This window comes from Equus przewalskii, chromosome 19 (genome assembly GCF_037783145.1).
Source record: "Equus przewalskii isolate Varuska chromosome 19, EquPr2, whole genome shotgun sequence".
Taxonomy (NCBI): domain Eukaryota; kingdom Metazoa; phylum Chordata; class Mammalia; order Perissodactyla; family Equidae; genus Equus; species Equus przewalskii.
In genome coordinates this window covers 25,191,357-25,212,770 of record NC_091849.1, presented here as the reverse complement: position 1 = coordinate 25,212,770, position 21,414 = coordinate 25,191,357, and the positions used below count along the sequence as shown (strand labels likewise).

Genomic DNA, 21,414 nt, shown 5'->3' with positions numbered 1-21,414 from the left:
TCTGTCTCTCTGATTCAGGATTTGGGGTGAAATTTTAGAGGTTAGGGAAAACAGGCTGGCACTCAGAAATGCTGGTGGGACAGGTTTTGATAGGTGGGCTTCAAGCATTTATGGTAAGGGTCTAAACATTTATGATGAGGTTCTAAACATTTATGACAGAGTTCTAAACATTTATGATGATATTTTAAACATTTATGATAGGGTGGGGAAGGAATTTTAACATCAGATCTTCCTGAATGAGGGACCCCTCCTTTCTGATAAGAGTCTGACTTTAAGTTCCCGTCATGTCCTGGTCCTTTGGTTCCAGGAGAGGAGGATGTTTGGTTCCACAGTCATTTCAGGTCAAGATTTCTTCTTCCTCACGTGCTCTGGCTATATGACTTTACAAATTTTCTGAAAGGTAATTCTTTTTTTTTTTTTTTTGAGGAAGGTTAGCCCTGAGCTAACTACTGCCAGTCCTCCTCTTTTTTGCTGAGGAAGCCTGGCCCTGAGCTAACTTCCGTGCCCATCTTCCTCTACTTTATTTGTGGGTAGCCTACCACAGCATGGTGTGCCAAGTGGTGCCATGTCTGCACCTGGGATCCAAACCAGCGAACCCTGGGCCGCCAAGAAGTAGAACATGCGAACTTAACCACTGCACCACGGGGCCAGCCACCTGAAAGGTAATTCTTAATCACTCTGTTGATAAGAAGGGGTCAATTGAAATGGTTCTGGAGGGTCCATGGTTACACTGTAACTATGCATGAGGGAAGGAAGAGATACAAAGACCAAGGTTAAAGAGGGATGGTAGACGTGGGAGAATGGGGTTGAGGCTCAGAAGACCTAACCTCCTGCACTCCAACCATCACTAACTGATTCTATACCATTGGCTGTCAGATTGCTTTATCAGCTTAAATAATAAGGCAAATTTTTCTCATTTAACAAGAAGTTCTAAGGTAGGACATGGGGAGGGTATGGTGAGGTGGCACTCCACAGCCATCCTCCCTCCATCTAGTGGTCTTTTCTGTACTTGAGAAGTGGGAAAACTAAACACTACATTTCTCAGGTTCCACGCAGCTATGATTTTGGAGAGATTTAGTTTTGGCAAATCAGATGCACTCACTCAGGATGTGGAGGATGGGAATGAGGCAAGAGCTGCATTTCTGCAGTTTTGAGTGTTGTTTTGAAGCCTGGTACCTGAGGGTTACTGTATGGTGCACATATATACCCTTACGCCCAAGCACACACACACACACACACACACACACACAACACAGGTTGAGTTTTCATATTCTAATACTTTGGCTTCTAACAATGCAACTCAAACTCAGTTAAGGAGAAAAAAAAAAAGAGTATAGTATATTATTGTAAGGATACACTGTTGAATTGTGTAACTCAAGAACAGAGCTCCAGCTGGGCCTCCAGCCAGGGCTGGGAACCCACAGAGGCAGAGAGGCAGACAGGTGAGCTGGCCTGCAGCTGTTGCTGAAGGCCACAAGGCACTCAGGTCACTGCTAGGCACTCATGTCTGTGGGCTTCATCGGCTAGGGCCTTGGGCAGCAGTGCTTATGGGACACTCAGATCCTTCTGTCTGCCCAGACCTATGCTGCCCCCATAACATTCTGGAGATAGTTCAACACCAAGAGAGGAGCAGCTACCTCTGTCTCTGAGAAAACACTTTCCTCTAGCCCAGGGATCTGGAACTTTTTTTCTATACAGGTCTGGATATTGTATATTTCCAGCTTTTCAGGTCACATTGGATCTGTGATAACTACTCTTGTAGCACAGCCGTAGATGAATGGACATGACTGTGTCCCCAAAAAACCTTATTTATGGGCACTGAAATCGTAAAAACAAGTCAACATCCCCTTTTCCACTTAACAGAGGGACTGTGCTTTCTGACCAATGACATCTCCAGCCCCACTTTACTTCTCCTTCCTCCTGGGTAAAAATTACAGAGACACCCAGTCACTGAATTGCCCCGCTTCCTGACAACACCCAGTTCAGAACTGATGTCTGATTTCCTTTCACCCTCCTGAGAATAAGATGTTTCTCCGAGCTCCCTCTTAGCCAGGTGCCCCACAGTTCCTCCAGGGGGCGCTCTCCCTACCACATCAAGTTAAATAAACCGACTCTGTTTGACCACAGGTGTGTCCCTAGAGGTCATTGATCAGTGGACTTTAGCAGTGTCAGTAATGTCACTTTACAGCAGAGAAAATTAAAGTTTAAACTACAGAGTCCTCAGGGAGTCTGCCCTCTGAGGTAGGATTTCATACAAGAGACTGCCTTACCTGCCTACAAGGAGCAGATGGTCTGGGCTGAATTTAAAAGACATTGTCTAAGAGCAAAATGAACTGGATGCCTGGATCGGAACTCACATGGAAAATACTGAAGGAATTGGCCCAAAGGGCAAACTCTAATGAGAAGATCCATTTATAGATTTATTCAAATAATTTTTTTGTAGGTGTAATACTTCGATCATAACTGGGAGGGGTGTTGTGTCATTCAAATTACCTGTTGTCAGATTCATTGCCCACCCTTCCTTACTCTGCTCTGTGTCACAAGGAACTACATTTCCCAGGGTCCCTTGCTCTCTGGCTTCTGGTTTAGCCAAGGGGAAGACTGAGGAAAGATTTGCATGCAGGAGGAAAGCAGAAACCAGGATATTTCTCCTTCCTCTCTGCTTCCTGCAGCATTTTCTACCACAGCTGCATCCATTCTCTGACTTGAGATCCCCTCTCTGGCATCCCAACTCCTGCTGCTCATCCCCGGGCATCCACTGTTGTCCCAGCTCCTGCTGTGGGCTCTCATGCCACCTCTTCCCACTGTCCCTCCATCTTTAGGAGTGATGACAGCTTCTTGCTGTTGCTCATCTCTGGGTTACCCTCCTGTGAGTCCCTATCCTGGCATCCAGGAAGCTTCCCCTTCTCCAGGGGACCCCACCTTTCCTGTCATCAGTTTCCCTTCCTCCACTTACCACCCCATCCACACCCCAGAGCTGTAGTGCTTCCCCTCCCTTTCGTACCTTCTAGAATTTGCTTCTGCATTTTCTTTTCTCTTCTGATGCTCAAATGATGATCTTCTGCTTATCCTTCTTCTCTCCAACCTGCTCATGGGCATGGTCACAACCGGAGAACAAACTGTGTGGGAAGCAGAGAAAATCATTTTCTTATCTGCCTGTTACTCACAGTGTGTGGGGTTGGTGGACCTGGGTCTCTGTCCACTCTGTGACAACAAAACCCTAAGATTTCCAGTAAATGGTTTAGAGATCAGGATTTGCCGGCTTTGTGTCAGCCAGCTAATGGTATCCCTGAGTCTGCTTTCTCCCAGTACTACATGGAATATATAAAAATCTTTAAAATTGCATGGCTGCAAATAGCCTTTTGAGATGATCTAGCCTTTTTATTTCCATTTTCTATTTTCAGGAGCAATATACTTTCATCTTTTTTGCAAAACCTTGAGATTCCCAAGATTTGTGGTGGTCCTGCTAACCAGGAGGAGAGGCCTCTGTGTGTTAGAAGTATGTATGCAGTGGTGGATGGGGTTGGGGTGAGGAGGTGATGAGGTAAAAACAAGCAACCCTCTGTTTGTGGGGGCAGTGGAGACATAAAAGCAGACACAGGGAGAGGGTCACAAGGGCAGAGAATGAAGCAAGACAGCAGCTGCAGTAGTAGACTGTAGACCTTGTCATTCAGTCAAAACCCATTGAGGGACAGATGTTGAGGATACTGCCAGGCAAAACCCCCTCCTCTCAGGGAGGTGGCATTCTAGTGGGGCAGAAAGATAGCAGCAAGGAAAGACTTTCTTGTTGGGATTCATCTTCTGTCAGTAGGTGGACCTAGTCAGTCCAACACCCCCTACACCCACACAATGCTCCCCTTCTATGCTCCACAGACCTCAATCAGGCCATTCTAGAGCTTTCTTCTAGAATAATCTTCCTGAGACACATTTCTTCACATTTCCCTCAAGAGCCTTAATGCTTCCCCTGGAGGTCTCCAATTTCTTTCTGATTCAATTCAAAACTGTGCAATTAACACACTTGCAATGGCTCCACAGTTTCCTGCTGGGACTGGTTGCTCTTGGGAAGGGACAGAAGAGGGGGCTGTGAGAATCTAAGAGCCATGCCCGCCTACAGCCTCTATATGAAGAAAATAAGTCCCAGGGTTTCTGGGGAAGTTTGTGCTGGAAGCATCCAGTGAAGCCAGGCCTCAGCCCCTGTGGTAGCTGACCTGAGCCAGAGGGAAACACATCTGTTCTGAGCATGATGAGGACCCATTGCCCATGAGGTAGCTCAGCAGGAAACCACATCCAACCAAAATGTGTCATTTCTGATCATGACAACCTGACCCAATCATTCTCTGTCTTGAGAGGAATAAACCTAGAGGATGAGTTCCTTCCTTTGAGTCACCTCCAACTGCAAGTTTCTTCCAGGTGAGGCCAAGACATCTTGGCACCCAGAAAAGATATTTCTACTCTGTCTTGTTCAAATTCAAAATTACTGATTCTTGGAATCAATGAGCATAGGAAAATGGTTGTGTTAAGTCGCTAAATTTTCAGGGCTGCAGCAATAGCAACCAGTACATTTACCTTGTCAGAACAATTTCACAGAACATACAGCACAAATAAAACTGAGCCCCCTAAGGCACTGGAGCCAAGGATGGGGAAGTTGCCCAAAAAGAACCCTTCTCTCTGCACGTCTGCTTCTGTCTAATTTCTTTATCGATCACCTTCCTTTTGCTTCACTAGACCACACTGTGGATGGAAAATGCCTTCCCACAGCTCCCATAAATACCTGCTACTAACCAGGTATAACTGGCTACATATCACTGAGTTATTCAATCAAAATATGCAAGGTATTCCCTCTGGCCTAGTGTGGGTCAGATGTCCATCCCAGATCTAGTCCCTGTCAGGGGGCAGTGGAGCCATGTTATATGGACATATATTGGAAAACAGGATGTCACCAGTGTTAAAATGATGGGGGTGGAGGGTGGGCACACAGGTCTTAACAGGCATTCACTATACTCTTAGAAGCAGAGACTTATAAAGAAATGCTGTTGATGCCCAATCCTGTACAAGCCCATTGATCCACTTCAGATAGACAGTTTCCTGCAAGGGAACAATTTCCCAGGTGCCTGCTTTCTTCTCTACCTGAGAGTTTTCTTTAAAACCAATGATGCTTGCTCCCTTGCATACACACAGCCCAACCCGAAAGTGCAGGGGAGTTAACACCCCAGGGGCCACCTCCAGTCAAGGGGCTAGAAGTTTGGATGAATGGCCCAGGCTCCCAACCCCTACTAGGAGGATTCTGAGGAATAGCCTACAATTTCACATGATTTCTCAGAGTGCCCTTGGTGGGACCGAGCCCACTTGCCCACATGATAACCAAATAATTAACGTATACTCTATGGAATTTTTCACCTAGTTGGTGTCTCCTTTTATTTATTTTCAAACTTGGGTTTCCTGGATCACTTCCAAAATAGACTACCTGAACCCAAGTCCTTGATTCAGAGTCAGCTTTTGGGGAACCCAAGCTAAGAGATGGGATAAGGTAGAAATTTCATTACATATTGTATCCAAGAGTGAGAATTATCTTTTCTGGAGAAGTACACTCTGACCTGTATGCCTGAGTCTAGTAAGTGAATAAAGAGCTACAGATAAAGTTTCCAAAAATTCACAGGCATCTTCAATCATGGAGACCCTTAGTCTATAGAGGGGCCTACCAGGATGGAGACCTCCTCCTCCTTCAGAGCGAGCGAGGCTGTGCCTGTGATAAGTGTTGGAGGCTAAATAGTCCACACCATCATCTCTGCAACCTGTGAATATGGTACATTATATGGCGAAAGGAACCTTATAGATGGAATTAAGATTTTGGACCTTAAAGTAGGGAGATTATCCTAGAATCTTAGGGAAATTTTCCTGGAGTATCTGGGTGGACTGAATAAAATCACCTGAACTCTTAAAAGTGGAAGAAGGCAGAAGAATCAAAGAGATTCAACAGAAGAGGAACCAAGAGAGATTCAAAGGTTGAGATGGACTCAAGCTGCATTGCTGCTTTGAAGATGGAGGAAGAGGGCCACAAGATGAGGAAGGTGACAACCTCTAGAAGTTTGGAATAGCTCTCAGCTGACAGCCAACAAGGAATGGCAACCTCAGTCCTACAACTGCAGGAAACTGAATGCTGCCAACAGTCTGAAGGAGCAAGTAAACAGATTCTTCCCCAGGGCCTACAGAAAGGAACTCAGCCTGCAGACACCTTGATATTTGCACAATGAGAGCCATGTTGGACATCTGAGCTACAGAAATGTGAGACAATAAATTTACATTGTTTTAGGTCCTGAAATTTGTGGTAATTTGTTATGGTAACAATAGAAAACTAACAAAATAAGGATTTTGTAAAAATGTTGCAAAGAAGTAAACTGTGAAACTGTGGTAAATAAACTTTTGGAGCTTAAAAATCTACAAAAATCTCAGTTGAAGAGTGATCATTATTAGTAATTTTATTTAAGAAACGTAACTTGACAACCACATGCCAGGTGGAGTGGATACAGTGGTAAACAATAACAATGATCATAATGAAGAGTACCATTTCGCCAGTATCCATCAGTTGAAAAGAACGTCTGTTAACATCAGTGCATGATCAGGGGTGGAAATATCCCTTTCCTGGAGATGGATTCTACAGTGTGATAAACATACCACTAAAGTTCATCTACCTTCCTTCCTCCCAAATTCTTATTCTACAGACAATCTTTAGGTGTTAAGGTAGGCTCCTAGAGACCTTCAACGTAGGAGCATTGATTCTGGCTCCGCGATCACGTGTCACATTGACAAAGTGGGTACACGTGTGCTCATTATTAGTGAAGAGTTTGACCTCTAGTCCCTTCACATCCTGTATGATGCAGTCCCTGTGAATTCATTCTCTTGACCACATCACCCTTCAAACTCAATGCAATGAAGTGCTGGACCTATGGGTCTGACAATCGACCTTGGAGGAACCAAGTGTGGTGTGGCCTCCTATGGTGATCCTTTTCCTGGGGTGTTGTGGCATGTGCACCTCAGGGCTGTACATGGTCCCTTCCCCACTAGGGCAAAGGGACGAGTAAAGAAGAACAGGCTAGGGAGTGGAGGTGGACAGGGACCACACTTCTCCCAGTAGCACAACTTTCTGTATGAAGAATATAAGAATGTAAGTTACTTAACTTGGCTTTGCCTCAGTTTCCACATTCTTGAAATGAGACTACCTCACTGGGTTCTTGTGAGGATTAAATGAATGAAAATCACTTAAAGTATTTAGCACAGCACCCAGTTCATTTTAAGTTATCCGTAAATGTTAGTTACTGTTGTTCAAATCCCAGCTGCCATTCACTTACTGAGTCACCTTTGGAAAGTTAATTCACTTTTCTGCACCCCCATTTCCTTATCTATAGAAAGGAGACATTAAACACAAAAGGTACCAAACTCAATGGTCAAATGGAATAACGGAATCAATATCAGCGAAGTTCTCCACACAGTGCTTAAATTTAGTATGTATTTTATTGTTGTGATGTTTCTGTTAAGGAGGAAGCACTCAGCTCCAGGATGGGCTGAGGGGAAGCAAGGATGTTACTTCAGCCTAAGGGTCTCCATTCCCATTAGCAGAGACTGGAGTCACTGGGGTCTCCCAGGAAAGCTCAGACACTAGGTCAGGAACAAGAGAACTCTGCACTCAGTTCAGCTGGGCCAATGATCAAGGCAGTGGGATCCCATTTCTTAATTGTGAAACAGGTCACAGAGGCCTGGAGAATGAGGTGTGTGGGAAGGTGTAGATGTGACATCCATCCGTGGCATTGTAGAATGAGACCTCACCAGTCTCATAGTCTTTGAGGAGGATTGACAGTTGTCAATTTGTTCTGGGGGTGAGTGACAACCCAAAAGTCATCCCCCTCAGGCAGCCCCATTGTCCACAATCCATTCTGGGGTTCTATATAAACCCAATTTTTCCTCTCCACATTTCCCCTACTCACCTGACATACCACCCATTTCTGTCCTCCATGTCCAATTTCCAAAAATCTCTCTCTGACCTGAAGATCTTACAGCCAAGCGCACAGTAATGCCTATCAAATCTCTTAGAGTTGTCTGGCAGATTCTGTTGTTCCTCTGACCACCACGGGCTCCTCTGGTCCTCAGAAACAAGGAAGATGTGTTTGCTGTGTCCAGATCCAGAATCACATGTGCTGCAGGAAGTTTGGCGATGGGATATGGGGTCAGCCATTGTTCCTAGACTTTAGAGTCTCAGCCTTCCAGTTCAGGGTCTGGATGAGGAGATCTGAGCGCAGAGCCTGGTGTCCACATCCTGCCCTAAATGTGATCCTCTCAGCAATACCAAAAGAAAAGCCCACAGGTCTTGTGTCAGTGGAGCAGAGCACTGAGGGTCAGGGTCTGCCGAACCTGACATCTTGAGCTTGCTCATTCCTTCCAACTTTTTACTACTTCCCTCCCAAAAATGACTCTGCACATCTGTGCTTTATGGTCACATGGACTTACATTTCAATCCTTGCGGTAAAACTCCTGAGCTGAATGACTTTTCCTTTTCTACAGCCTCTTGTTCCACAGACCCAAGATATACAATATCCTTGAGCCTCAATTTCCGTATCTGAAAAAGGGGGATAAAAATACTAATCTCTTGGGTAGAAAAAGACAACAAATGTTTCATATGTAGCCCAGGGCCTGCCATGGAGGAAGTGCCTGATATTATAATAGCTCCTTGCCTTTTCTGTGCTAGAGGTCGTGCTGGGGGCTTTCTGTGCTCCCAGATACACTCTTATCCTTCTTCTACCCTCTTCTGGGCCCCAGGAATCTATCCTCTATGGACAACATCACAGGGCTCCCTTGCTTCTGGTTACCTGTTGGGTTTGGCCAATAGGAGGTATTAGCTGAAGATTGGAAGGAGAAAGAAAAGAGAGGCACAGCATTTATTTCTCCCACTTCATCCCTTCCAGCATCAGATGGTGATGCTCTAACAAGGGCATGACTCTTCTCAGGCAGCCTGGTTCTTGAGCTACAGCTGCCTCTGGGATCCAATTACTGCTTCCTCTCCCTATTCCTTCAAGCCTAGGGGTGGTGACAGCTCCCCACTATTGTGAGCCCTGGGCCACTTTACATTCCTTTGTTGGTTTCCCTTAACCCCACTCATGCCTTTGTAGAGTTCCTTTTCTAAAACTACCTCAACCATCCAGTTTGAATGTGCCATGTCTTTCTTGTTGCTTTTTGGCTAATACACTTTCATTACCTCGTTTAGTCTTTACCTCAACCCTCCCCTAATGGAAATTATGATCATTATTTAAAAATTAGGAGGCTAAAGTTTAGAAATATTAAGTAACTTGGGAACACACAGCAGGAGGATTTGGCATAAGAAGCTTGGGAAAAGCAAAGATTTTTGTGCATTTCCTTCTCTCCTTGGTCACTCCACATCCTCACTCTCCCTGTGAGATTAGTTTACTCTGTCTCTCTTTTCCCTCAGTCTACCCTTTATGCCTCTTCCTTCACATGAAGATCTGTGGAACCCACAAGAGCAGTTCTCCTTGGTTCTCAGGGCTCTTAGCAGGAAATCCCTGGAGATGGGCACACTTTTGAGACCAGGACCTCAAGAAAACCCACCTAGAACTCTCCTAGTCATGGGGACTTCTCTTTTCAGAATCTCCAGAGTTGGAGAAGAAAAAGGGAATATGGTCCCTCAGTTTGTTGTCCTAGGAAGCATATAGTGATTCACTCATAAGCATGGAAGAAGGCCATCTTCTATTCTGAAAGGCAGGAGGCACAGATAAGGAAATGGCATTATTTCTGTTCTTGCCCCATGCATTCTCCTCACTAAGCATTTTCTCTGTTACTTTCTGCAGTCTCTTCCAATGTCCAACTTCCGTCACCTACAGCTCTGCTTGATCAGGCATGCGACCTCTCAAAAATAGCGAACTTCCTTCCCTCTGTCATTCTGGGGCTACAGGCAACATGGTCAGGTTTTGCTAAGGTGTGGGCATGTGTGCCAGCAGAGTGAGGGGTGGCTGAAAAGGCCGAGATGCTGTATCTGGAAGGTCCTCTCTGAGGCTCAGGAAAGCAGGGGTGGTATCCTCCACAGAAAATGAGCATCTGGGCTAGATCTGATGATACTGGGTATTCCAATGGGTCAAAAGGCAGGGGAAAGGTTTAAATGCTTAGTACCCATATGCCAGGACACTCAGAGAACATCAGGGCCACTCACCATCATAGGCCTGAGTCTTCTCACCACTAGCAATGGAAGAAAGGCAGAGATGTCACCTGAAACATGTCACTTCTGAGTCATTTCCTTTCTCTTCTTTTGCACCCATCTAATCTTTCTTTTTGACCCCCAGCCCACCCTTTCTACCTTCTCCTTCTGCCTGTCAATATTCTCCTCCCCTGTCCTCCTTGATATCAAGTCTGAGGACATCAACTACATGCTAGTGAAACCAACTACATGCTAGTGAAACCACAGGCACCTTGTAAATGCTTTCCCAGCTGAGACCCAGCAGGTCTATTTTGTATGTATCTACACTCCCATACCTGATTGTAGGTGTCACTGTGTATAGCCTGCATGTGTATGTGCACTAAAATCGATCTGTCTCACTTGTAATATTTCTTGCCTGTTTCTCAAAAGGATTGGGCCACTTAATGAGGAAATTTTAGGCATTATCTTTTAAAAGGAGTTGTAATAAATCTATGACAACTGAGCCACTGTGGCCACTCCTTTGTTATGAGACAGTTTTCTCTCTTCCTTTTCTCTGATTTTCTCATTCTTTTAAAACTTACATTCTTTGTTTTCTTCTCAGCAGTGTACAGATTATGTAAAGCAACTAGTGAGATTCCCAGCATAGGGAAGGACTTTCATCTAGGGAGCTCCATCCCCTTCCTCCTCCTTTCCTTTCAAGTGCATCCTGGATATTCCCTGGTGCCTTGCCAGGCTGAAGCGTCTGTGGGGCCCTCTTGGATAGAGAATGAAGACCCTTTTTTTCATTAAAAAAATACTCCCATTGCTTCCCCCGAGTCAGCCACCCTTATTTCCTTCCCTTCGTAAATGAATTGAGGATAGTTCTCTTCCCTGGGCAGAGTTAGGAGTGAGGAAAGGGGCTGGGAAATACCCCAGCAGTGAGTCTTAGATGGGAATTCAGAGAAAATATCAGTCACTCAGGCATGAGCTGTGACAGGCGATCCATCTCTCTTAAGTCTGCAACAGAAGAAACCTGAAGATTCATTTAGAAGCTGAATGCAGCAATACTGAGAAATGGCTGTGTCCCTGGTGGAATTGGAATACTGAGTACAAGCTGGAGGTGCTCTGGAAAATAAACAGGAAAAAAAATTACTGTTACGGGGATGCAGTGGGGAGGACCTTTGGAAAATAAACCTTACTAATGACCCAGTACAGGGGTGAATGCGCAGGGCGGGGAGTTGTGAGGTCTTTGGTCTCCCTCCCCTAAGCCAGGGCCTTAAGTTCCCTCCCTGGTCAGATACCTATCACCCTTTGCTCCAAATCCATTTTTGCTCATTCTCAAAAGTAGAAGTAACTGGCCCCTGCGATGCAAGAAGAGGCAGCAAGATGGGTAGGATCCCTACCAATGCTGCAATCCAGGGCCAGGCCCTCCAGAAGAGGGGTATGCAATGGAATGGAGCTTTAGCCTCTCACCCCCAGGACTGGGATCACAGAGTTGATCTCATGACATTAAACAATCCTTTTCCTCTTAAAGTCTCAGGGAAAACTCTTACTATAACATAATGCTATTACTTTGTCTTGTACTGTCTCTTTCTCACAGGTGACTATGAGTTACTTGAGCATCAGAATCATATATTTTTTCTAACTTAATCTTTCAATAGGTTACACTTACATAGCTCAATATAAAAAATATATAAAAAAATCATCTAAGTCTTCCATCCACTCCCTCCCCCCATTTATTAGCCTCTCATTAGTCAGCTTGATATGGGGGTTAAGAATGTGAACTTTGGAGCTGGAGGGCCTACGTTCAAATTCTGGTTCCTCCAGTTGACTGGCAGTGTGATCTTGGACTAATTACTTACCTACTCTGTTCCTGGTTTCCTAATCTGTACCACGGGGTAATAATAGTACCTCACTCACAAGGTTAAAAGGATTCAATGAGTGCTTATAAAGTGCCTGACACATAGTGAGGACTATGCAAATGTGTATTAAATTTAAAAAATAAAAATATACTCTTATTTTTTCTTCTTTACAGCAAAGATAGCATTCTATACAAACTGCTCTGCATCTGGCTTTTTCTGTTCGTCTTGGAGATCCTACCATATTAGTACAGAGAGAAAATCTGATTTCTTTCCCAACTGTGCAATATTCCATTACATTAAAGATCCCCACTGATGGACATTTGCACAGTTTCTACCTTTTTGTTGTTATAATAACTGCCATAAGAAATAAACTTTTGCATGTGTCATTTCATCAACTGCAAGTATGTCTGTGAGATAAATTCCCAGAAGTGGAATTTTGGATCAACAAATAAGTAGTTTGGAGAAATACTGCTACATTGTCCCCCAATTAAAGCTGTCCCAATTTATACCAAAAATGTACCAGATTATACCAACAAACATCTAAGAGAGATTGTCTCTCCTCAATCCTGCTTCCAGAATGTGTGATCTGTCACCTTGGCTTGGTTTTGCTGTGTTTTGTTGCCAGTCTCACAAACGGAAAATATGTTAAAACATTTTCTTCTTATGACTGAGGTGGGACATCATCCTATCTGTTATATCCTTTTGTGTGAACTAATAATTCATGCCCTTTGCTCTTTTTTCTACTGGATTGTTTTATATTTTAAGGAGATTTGCTCTTTCTCTAAGATATGCATTGTATATATTTATTTCCCATTTTGTCATTTATCTTTGTTTAAAGGGTCTGATCTTTACAATCTTCTGCCAATTCCTATGGCTATCACAGTTTCTGGCACACAGGAAATACTCAAGATGTATTTGTGACATGAACAGCTTTATGGGGAAACAAAACATCCCCAGAGTAAGAAGAAGGCTCCAGATCCCTGCTCTGTGCCTTATACTCACAACAAAGCTACCCAAGTCAGCAACAGAGAATCACACATCCTCCTTCTTTCAATAGCCACAGTTCACCACAGCATACCTGAGGCTAAGCAGGGTACAGACATTCAGTGGAACTTTTGGTGATCTTTTCCTGGCAGAGGAGGGGATTTCTGATGATACAGGTCACCCCATCCCCAGAGCTGCTTTTCATGATCACAGATGCTGTGCCATCTCCATCTGTCACCAAAGGTGCTGCCACAGTGGCATGTCCTCTCCTTTGGCAACTCTCCAGTGTATTTGGGGCTAGTGATACTGTCCAGTGGACATGCAGTCCAGGTGGATCCCTCCAACCTTATAACACTTCATTTCCATGTGAGGACCAGGATCCAGCACTGTGGGAGGTAAGTGAGCCAGAATCCTTTAGAGCCTCCTCTATCCCTGAGAGTCTCAACATGAATCAGTGGCACACTCACATTAGATAATTCAAGGGGCTTTCATGAAGGAGCTGTTTATAAAAGCATGGTGATGGTGAGGGGAAAACTACATGGTTTGGAGTAATGCCCCAGGGACAGGAACAGTGGAGCTATTACCACCTACCACTAAACCCAAAGGGAAACAGAGAGGAAGCCCTTTTGAAGACCTAAAAGAATAGAGCTATGTAGAGAGGGCTTTCTTGAGAGGAGCTGTGATCTTTGGGAAGGGAATGCAGCCAGCTAGAGGTGGTCCTGCAGGGAGAAAGCCATGGGCATAAGTACCTAGACCTCTCTCTTCTCTCTCCCTCCTTCTGCCTTCTGCTATGGCTCCCAATTGACCAAACCCAGACAGAGGCCACAGGGCAAGAGAGTGCCCTGAGAAAGAGAAAAGCAACCCTTCACATCTGAACATCAGCCTGGTCTCAGTGTTCTCCTATTGAACATAAGCAATTTCATGGAACATCAACATCAGACAAGGACACTTTGTCACTATGATGGGTCAAGACAAAAACAAGACCATGCAACAATTGTGTTTGAACATGGAGAAAAACATGAACATTGTCAAAACCACAACCGTGACCAAACATTTCCCTATCCTGCCTATGAGTGACTGCTGCTCCTTTGACAATTATAGCTTTAGTCTCAGTCTAGTCTTTATTATAGGTACAACTACCCACCTAGGTAAGATACCTACCCACAGAATCACAACCCCACACATTCCTGTCAGAATCTAAACTAGAGCAAAGCTCCGCTTCCATAAACCCTCCCTCAACTCTCCTAACACAAGCCCAAATTCTATACCAAGTCTTCTCTAACACCCTCTTACTGAGACATCATGCGTTTTCCACATGGTGTTCACTCTCCTCCCTGGCCTCTCCCATCACTCCCCTTATCACGGCACCAACACGTGGCTCCTTGTTAGTATAGTCTGTGCTGGTTGGCCCTCAGCAGACTCTGGGATCCAGTAGCCTGATTTCAAAGTCTAGAAAGAGTCACTCTTCTCTAATTGTGACAAGTTCCTTAATCTCTTTCTGCCTCACTTACTGCATCTTTAAAATGGGCATGATGAGGAGGGTGGTGATGAGGGGAACAGTGCCTGCCTCCGAGGGTTGTCCTAAGGACTCAGGAGTTCACATGTGTAGTAACCACTTAGAATGATTTCAGGCACATGGTAAGTGGTAACTTTTTGCTGTTTGAATGACTTGCCTGTGAATTCCTGGCCAGCACGAACTGTGCTCTGTTGATCACAGCCCTGGTTCTTTGTACAATCCCTGGCACACAAATGATGCTGCTTTTTGAATAAATTTGTCTGCTTTAACTCCAACCTAGAACCTTGAGAAGGAAGATTATAAAACCTTAGCTGGCTTAGGGACTTAGCCAGGGTCAAGAAAGCTCCTGTTGACAGGGCTCCATCTTTCCCAGGACCCCTGGGTGTCCTTTCTGGTACAGGTCTCCACCCTAGCTTCTGCTCCTTTCACACATCTGCCTATTTCTAGGCCTTGTCACCTCCCTGACTCTGCCCTTCTCCCATCTCTGTGGCAGTGTTTTGCTGGATCTGCAGCTGACCTGTCTCTGCAGACAGAGAGACGAGGCTACTATGCACTCCCCTGCCTGGCCTCTCCTGGTCCAGCCTCTAAGCCAGGCTCTTCTGCTCTTGTGACCCAAACCTGTCAAATGCCAGAGACTCAAAATTTCATATCACTCAGCCAGAGGTCCTAGAAGACAGAGGAAGCAGGAAGAGAGAGGAGAGATGGACAAGGAACATTCTGTGTGAGATAGTTATGGGTGAAACCCTGAGAGGGAACAAGAAACTCATATTATCCCTTTCATGTTACTCTTTGGGCAAATAAAATCAGGGGACAGGACAAAGACCTCCTGTGCTTTGGTCAAGGACGTTTGCACTGTTGTATGTTCTCAGTTGGCTGGCAGTTTCTGTCCTGCTCTCATTGGCTGGCTGTGGTCACCAGGATCCTGTGCCCGTCTTAGCTGAGGTCCTGTTCCCCAGGATCAGTGTGGGGGATCACAACAGGGCAAAGCAACGGGGTAGGGTCTGATGAACAGCAGAAACAGTTCAGAGGTCAGACTTCACAGTCAGACAGAGCCAGGTTCAACCCTGGCATTGCAGCTCACTAGCCCAGTACGTTGATCCAACCTGTTTCCTGCAAAAAATGGGATCATAATACCTCCATGGCAGGTTTCTTGCAATGAAGGATAAACAAAATCTCACCTCCTGGGGCTCACTTGAGTCATGAGGATGCACACAGCCCTTAGAGCAGGGGAAGCACTGAAAACTACTGGGTGTTATTATCGGAGTCTTAGAGAGAGGGCACAACAGGATTCTGAAGCATGATCTTTTCCCAAGAAGGAGCAAAGTTAGGAGGAATGAAGGAGAGATTCTTTCTCTCTTCTTCTGTGATCATCTTCATTTTGGAGAACTCTCCCATTTTAATGTGAGATGGTGATGGGAAGCTCAAGAATTCTCTACAGAGGGGCAGGTGTGTGTCTATGTCTATGTCTTAGGGGCCGAAAGCTACATATGCACAGCACTTCCAATGCAATTGAAGAAAATGTCAACAGATTAAAGAATTAGAAGTGACATAGATTTGGGAGGCATGGATGTCCTCCATAATCCCCAACGTTGTTAAATATGTTTTCACATTACAATGATTGGGAAGGCAATGTTGGGTGTGAAGAACACTGGCAGTGAGTTGGAATAACAGTCACAAGTTTAATCAAAGAGGTCCACAGCTGTCACTGTGGTAGGGGATGTTAAGGAAAAGAGTCATTAAGCCACCCTGGAACTGGGTGTTTGCTTTGTTTATGTAACTTGACAGGGGAGGGATTGGATGCAAGATGAAAAGGACCCCACAGAATTGATCATATTCTGAATTTTCAGAGTCATGTTCCTCAAACAGACATCTGATTACATTCCTCTGAGTTCCCAAACCTCCTGTGACTTCCCATTGGCTCCTGCAGTCTTACTGGAGTGGGGGATGCGATGGAGATTTGTAACTTCTGAAAGAATTTCCACATTTTTTTGAAAAGTTGTCTTAATGTCATTTTTAATCTAAACAAACACAACCTAAGCAGACTCTGTATCGCCTGGTTACATCCTTGTAATCAACTGTTGCTGAGTGCTTCTAGTTTCCAAGCCAACTGCTATGTTTATAAGCCCATCAGTGACGAATGAACTCTGTAATGACACATTTTAACTTTTAGTATTTTTATTTTTTTACTTCTTCTTTAGAGATTTAATATTCTCATTTATTTTTAAGTTTTCATTGAAGTATAATGCACTTAAAGAAAAATGTCTATGTCATAAGGTCGTAGATCAATATTTTTTCACAAACTGAACATACCATGCAATCAGCAACCAGATCAAAAACTAGAACCTCACCAGTACCCCAGAAATGCCTCATCCTGTCCTTTCCAGTCACAAGCTCCCCTGAGGGTAAATCTCCCTGACATCAACAACTACTTGTCCACGTTTTGATATTGAGATGAGTGGGATCATACAGTCTATACTCTTTTGTGTCTGGATTCTTTTGCTCATCTTTATGTTTGAGATAGTTATCGTACTGTTGACCCATTATTCTGTTGACAAGATTCAAGTTGTTCCCCATTTGGAATGGTGATATTAAGAACTTTTCAGAACATGGTTTTTGGGGAACATAGACATGCATATCTTTGGGTATGTATTGCTTTTAAACATGCATCATCTTTAAACATGATATTATGATTGGATAATTTCTTGGAAGGACTTTTGAAATGTGTAAATTTATTTTTATAGAATAAATGATTAATTATCAATAAACAGCACTCTGCCTCATTTAGTTTTCAAAATTGTAGCTGCTGCAGCAAATGATATCAGGCACAAGTTCCTAGCTAATCTCAGAGATGGTGGCACTGCCCGTAGTCACATCAAATGACTTACCTATGCTTATCACAAGGGAAAATATAGAAGAGACATCTCAACTTTGGAGAGGAGTTTTATCTGTTTTTTAATGACCTCTCGAAACTCTGTCTATTCCTTCAGAACAGTACCAGTTACAGGGTAGCAGTGACTTAAGGAGCTATGCTGAGAAGCCTGAATGACCTGAAAACTGATTTTTGATTCACTTGTATGGGGATTTACTGCTTGTTAGGTGCTAAATTGTATCCCCCAAAATTTATATTTTCAAATCCTAACCCCCATAACCTCAGGATGTGACCTTATTTGGAAATAGGATCATCCTAAATGTAACTTGTTAAGATGAAGCCATTAACATGGGCACTAGTCCAGCATGACTGGTGTTCTTATAAAAAAGGCAGATTTGCACACAGAGACAGGCACACGGGTAGAATGACATGTGAAGATGAAGGCACAGATCAGGGTGATGCTTCTCCAAGCCAAAGAATGCCAAATTCACAACAAACCTTCATAACGTAGGAGAGAAACATGGAACACAGCCTTCTCTCACATCTCTTAGAAGAAATCAACCCTGAAAACACCTTGATCTTAGACTTCCAGCCTCCATAACTTTGAGGCAACACCTGTCTGTTGATTAAGCCTCCCAATGTGTGGTACTTTTCTATGGCAAAGTAACACATCCCCCTTTATAATGTGGTACGCTGGGTCATAGCCAATTTGCCTGATCTTTAATTTGGCTTTTATCTTAGGCTTAAAGAGTGGTCTTAGAACTGTGTAATCTTGGGTAAATCATTCAATCTCTCTAAACATCAGTCTTCATCTGTATAATTAGGATAATAATCATACCTATATCATAGGATTATTGTGAGAATTAAATAAAATCTGCAATAAACAACTTCTTAAAATATTTCTAAATAGCACCTTTTTTAAATATTAGCTGTCATTACATCCTTACACACTATGTCACAAGCTCAATAAAGTCTCGAAACCAGAATTTGTACAAATTCTCTGGAATACAGAAAAAGTAACAAAGTAAGTAAATAAACATAAATTATCCTTAATAACAAATACAGAAAAGGACAGAAAAGCTCTAGTTAGACTACTTGAAGACAAGAAAACCATGACATCAAAATTTATGGACATAGCAACAAAATAGTTCTTGGATAAAAAGGCATAGCTTTTAAGAGTCTCATCTTTTTTTTAATACAATATTTTAACAGAAAATTTTTTGTTCTGTGTTGATTGCCAAGAACATTTCACCTGCTACATTTTCAGGTGCTTCTTTGGGGTCTTTTTTTAACATTAACTAATTAATTATTTAATTCAGCACCAATACTCTACTTTTTATCTGTCACCATACATATGTGTCCCTTTACCTTTTGGCCCTTCCCCAACCCACTTTTCCACTAGTAACCACTAATTTGTTCTCCTTTCTGTGTATTTAGTTGTTTTTCTTCCACATACCAGTGAAATCATAGGGTGTTTGTCTTTCTCTGTCTGATTTACTTCGCTTAGCATAATACCGTCAAGGTCCATCCATGTTGTTGCAAATGGCACAATATTTTCTTTTGTATGAATGAGTAGTATTCCATTGTATATATACAACATGTGTTCTTTATCCATTAATGCATTGGTTGGCATTGGGGTTGCTTCACATCTTGGCAATTGTGAATAATGATGTGATAAACATAGGAGTGCATAAAACTTCTTGAATTATTGATTACATGTTCTTTGGGTAAATACCCAGTAGTGGAATAGCTGGATCATATGGTATTTCTACCTTTAATTTCTTGAGAAAACTCCATGCTGTTTTCCACAATGGTTGTACCAATTTGCACTGCCACAAACAGTGTATGATGGTTCCCCTCTCTCCACATCCTGTCCAACACTTGTTATTTTTTTCTTATTAAATATAGCCATTCTGATGCATGTGAGGTGATATCTAATCATAGTTTTGATTTTCATTTCTCTAATAAGTAGTGATGTTGAACATCTTTTCTTGTGCCTGTTGGCCATCTCTATATCTTCTTTCTTTCTTTCTTTCTTTTATTTAATTTTTTTGGTGAGGAAGTTTGGCTCTTAGCTAACATCTGTTACCAATCTTCTTTTTGCTTGAGGAAGATTGTCACTGAGCTAACATCTGTGCCAATCGTCCTCTATTTTGTATGTGGGATGCCACCACAGCATGGTTTCATGAGCGATGTGTAGGTTTGCACCCGGGATCCAAAACCATGGACCCTGGATCACCAAAGTGGAGCACACAAACTTAACCACTATGGTGCCATGATGCCAGGCTGGCCCCACAACTTTTTTCACAAGCGATTTTATTGCTGCTTTTCTTCAAGTGATTTGTGAGGCCCTATATCTTATAGTTCCTCCAGAACATCGATTCTCTTCTTGTGGCATCAGTGGAGAAGAGAGCACTTTTCCCAGCAGATGCCAGGGAATGGACAGAAGGGCCCTGAGGCAGTGCTTGTCCCTGTCTCAAGTTGTTCCTGAGAGGCAGTCCTGGAGCCTCCTGCTTACACAGCCTCCTGGAGGGAGCCAGACTCTTATCAGGTAGTGGCCAGGTTCCTGGGGACAGATTGTCAGTATCATTGGGGGTGACTAGGCGTTTAGGAGCTAAAGATACACAGATAAAAATACCCCGCTGATCATTTTAGATCATATAACTGAAAGGTACTCCTACATTTATCTTGCAAATACAACATTGTTGCACCAAGTATTTCAGAACTGTGTTCTTCTACCTGACAGGTGTGCTGCAGTTTTCAAGGGAAAGTGCATTTTGTGTGAAACTTGCTTTAAAGACACCAAAGAAATAAATAAATAAGGATGGAAATAAATAAATAAATATGAATCAATAGGTGGATAAACCTAAGGATACATTATAATAATACAAGTATAGTAAAATGTTCACTGTAGATTCTAGATAGTAGATATATATGGTGTTCTTCCAAAAATACTTTTAATTTTGATCTATCTTTGAAAAGTTTCATGATAAAATGTTGATGGAGGGGGTTGAGGAGGTAAGATGTATATTTTGCTGCTGTCAACAGAGACCAGATGTACCCCTGTCTTAAAAAAAACAAGGGTTGTTTCCCTTTCATATAAAATGAATTCCGAGAGCAGCAGACCAGAGCTGGCCTGGCACCTCAGAGCAGCATCCACGCCACAGACGTTTTTTGTCTTTATGCTCTGCCATCTCAGCATGTTCCTTCTATTCTCAAGGTTGCCTCATGGTCACAAGATGTGTTTTCCACTCCAGCTCCAAAGACCATGTTCTAGGCAAAAGGAAGGAGGATAGTAGGATATATGCACCTCCCTTGAGAAACACAACCCAACAACTTCCACCTAAAAATCCTTGGCTGAAACTTAGCCCGTTGGTCTCTCCTACCTACAAAGGGGATAGGCACAGTGCAGGACCCCCCAAAAACCAGGTTTGATTACTAAGAAGAAGAGGGGAAGAGATATGGCACAAGCAACTAGGCATGTCTACAACAGAGCCTAAATACAAATAGTTAGAATATAATCAAATTCTATCAGCCAAGGTCACGACAAAGCCCTAAGAGCATTCACCATTACCTTGAGATGTAAATAAGTATCTTGGGAGGCTCTAGGGCACAGGTAGAACCACTTTGTCTCAAAGACACCTTATAGAAACAGCCTATCCAGTGTCTAACCTCAGAGAATACAGAATCCTGAAGGCAGAGTAGGAACAAATACATGTGAAAATACAAATGTAGCACAAACAAGGCACAGAGGGTGAAGGACACTGCTCAGCAACACTCCAAAGAAGAATGTTCTGCAAATGTAAGAGATGTCCATCAGTGACTGGTAGCATTGCCTCTGGAAACCTGAAAATTAGATGATGTGGTCGTGGATCTGAGACTTGAGTTTGAGAGGTGCTGAAAAGGTAGAGTAGATCTAGTTTTCTTTCCATTCATACTTCCATTTGGCTCTGTTGTAAAAGATGTCTTCCTCCATGTGCCCACCTACACAGATGTTAGCAAACAGCCA

The 21,414-nt window shown here is 43.3% G+C and overlaps 1 protein-coding gene and 2 pseudogenes across 2 annotated transcripts in view; all 3 read right to left on the bottom strand.

Moving 5' to 3' along the window:
* The window catches only part of LOC103541911 (butyrophilin subfamily 3 member A2-like), a 264,550-nt gene that overhangs the window by 36,450 nt on the left and 206,686 nt on the right, over positions 1-21,414 (bottom strand). The gene's annotated exons all lie outside the window — the stretch shown is intronic.
* On the bottom strand, positions 7,544-10,563 carry LOC139077403 (butyrophilin subfamily 3 member A3-like; annotated as a pseudogene).
* LOC139077402 (butyrophilin subfamily 3 member A2-like) overlaps positions 13,121-21,414 on the bottom strand; it is a 187,370-nt pseudogene continuing 179,076 nt past the window's right edge.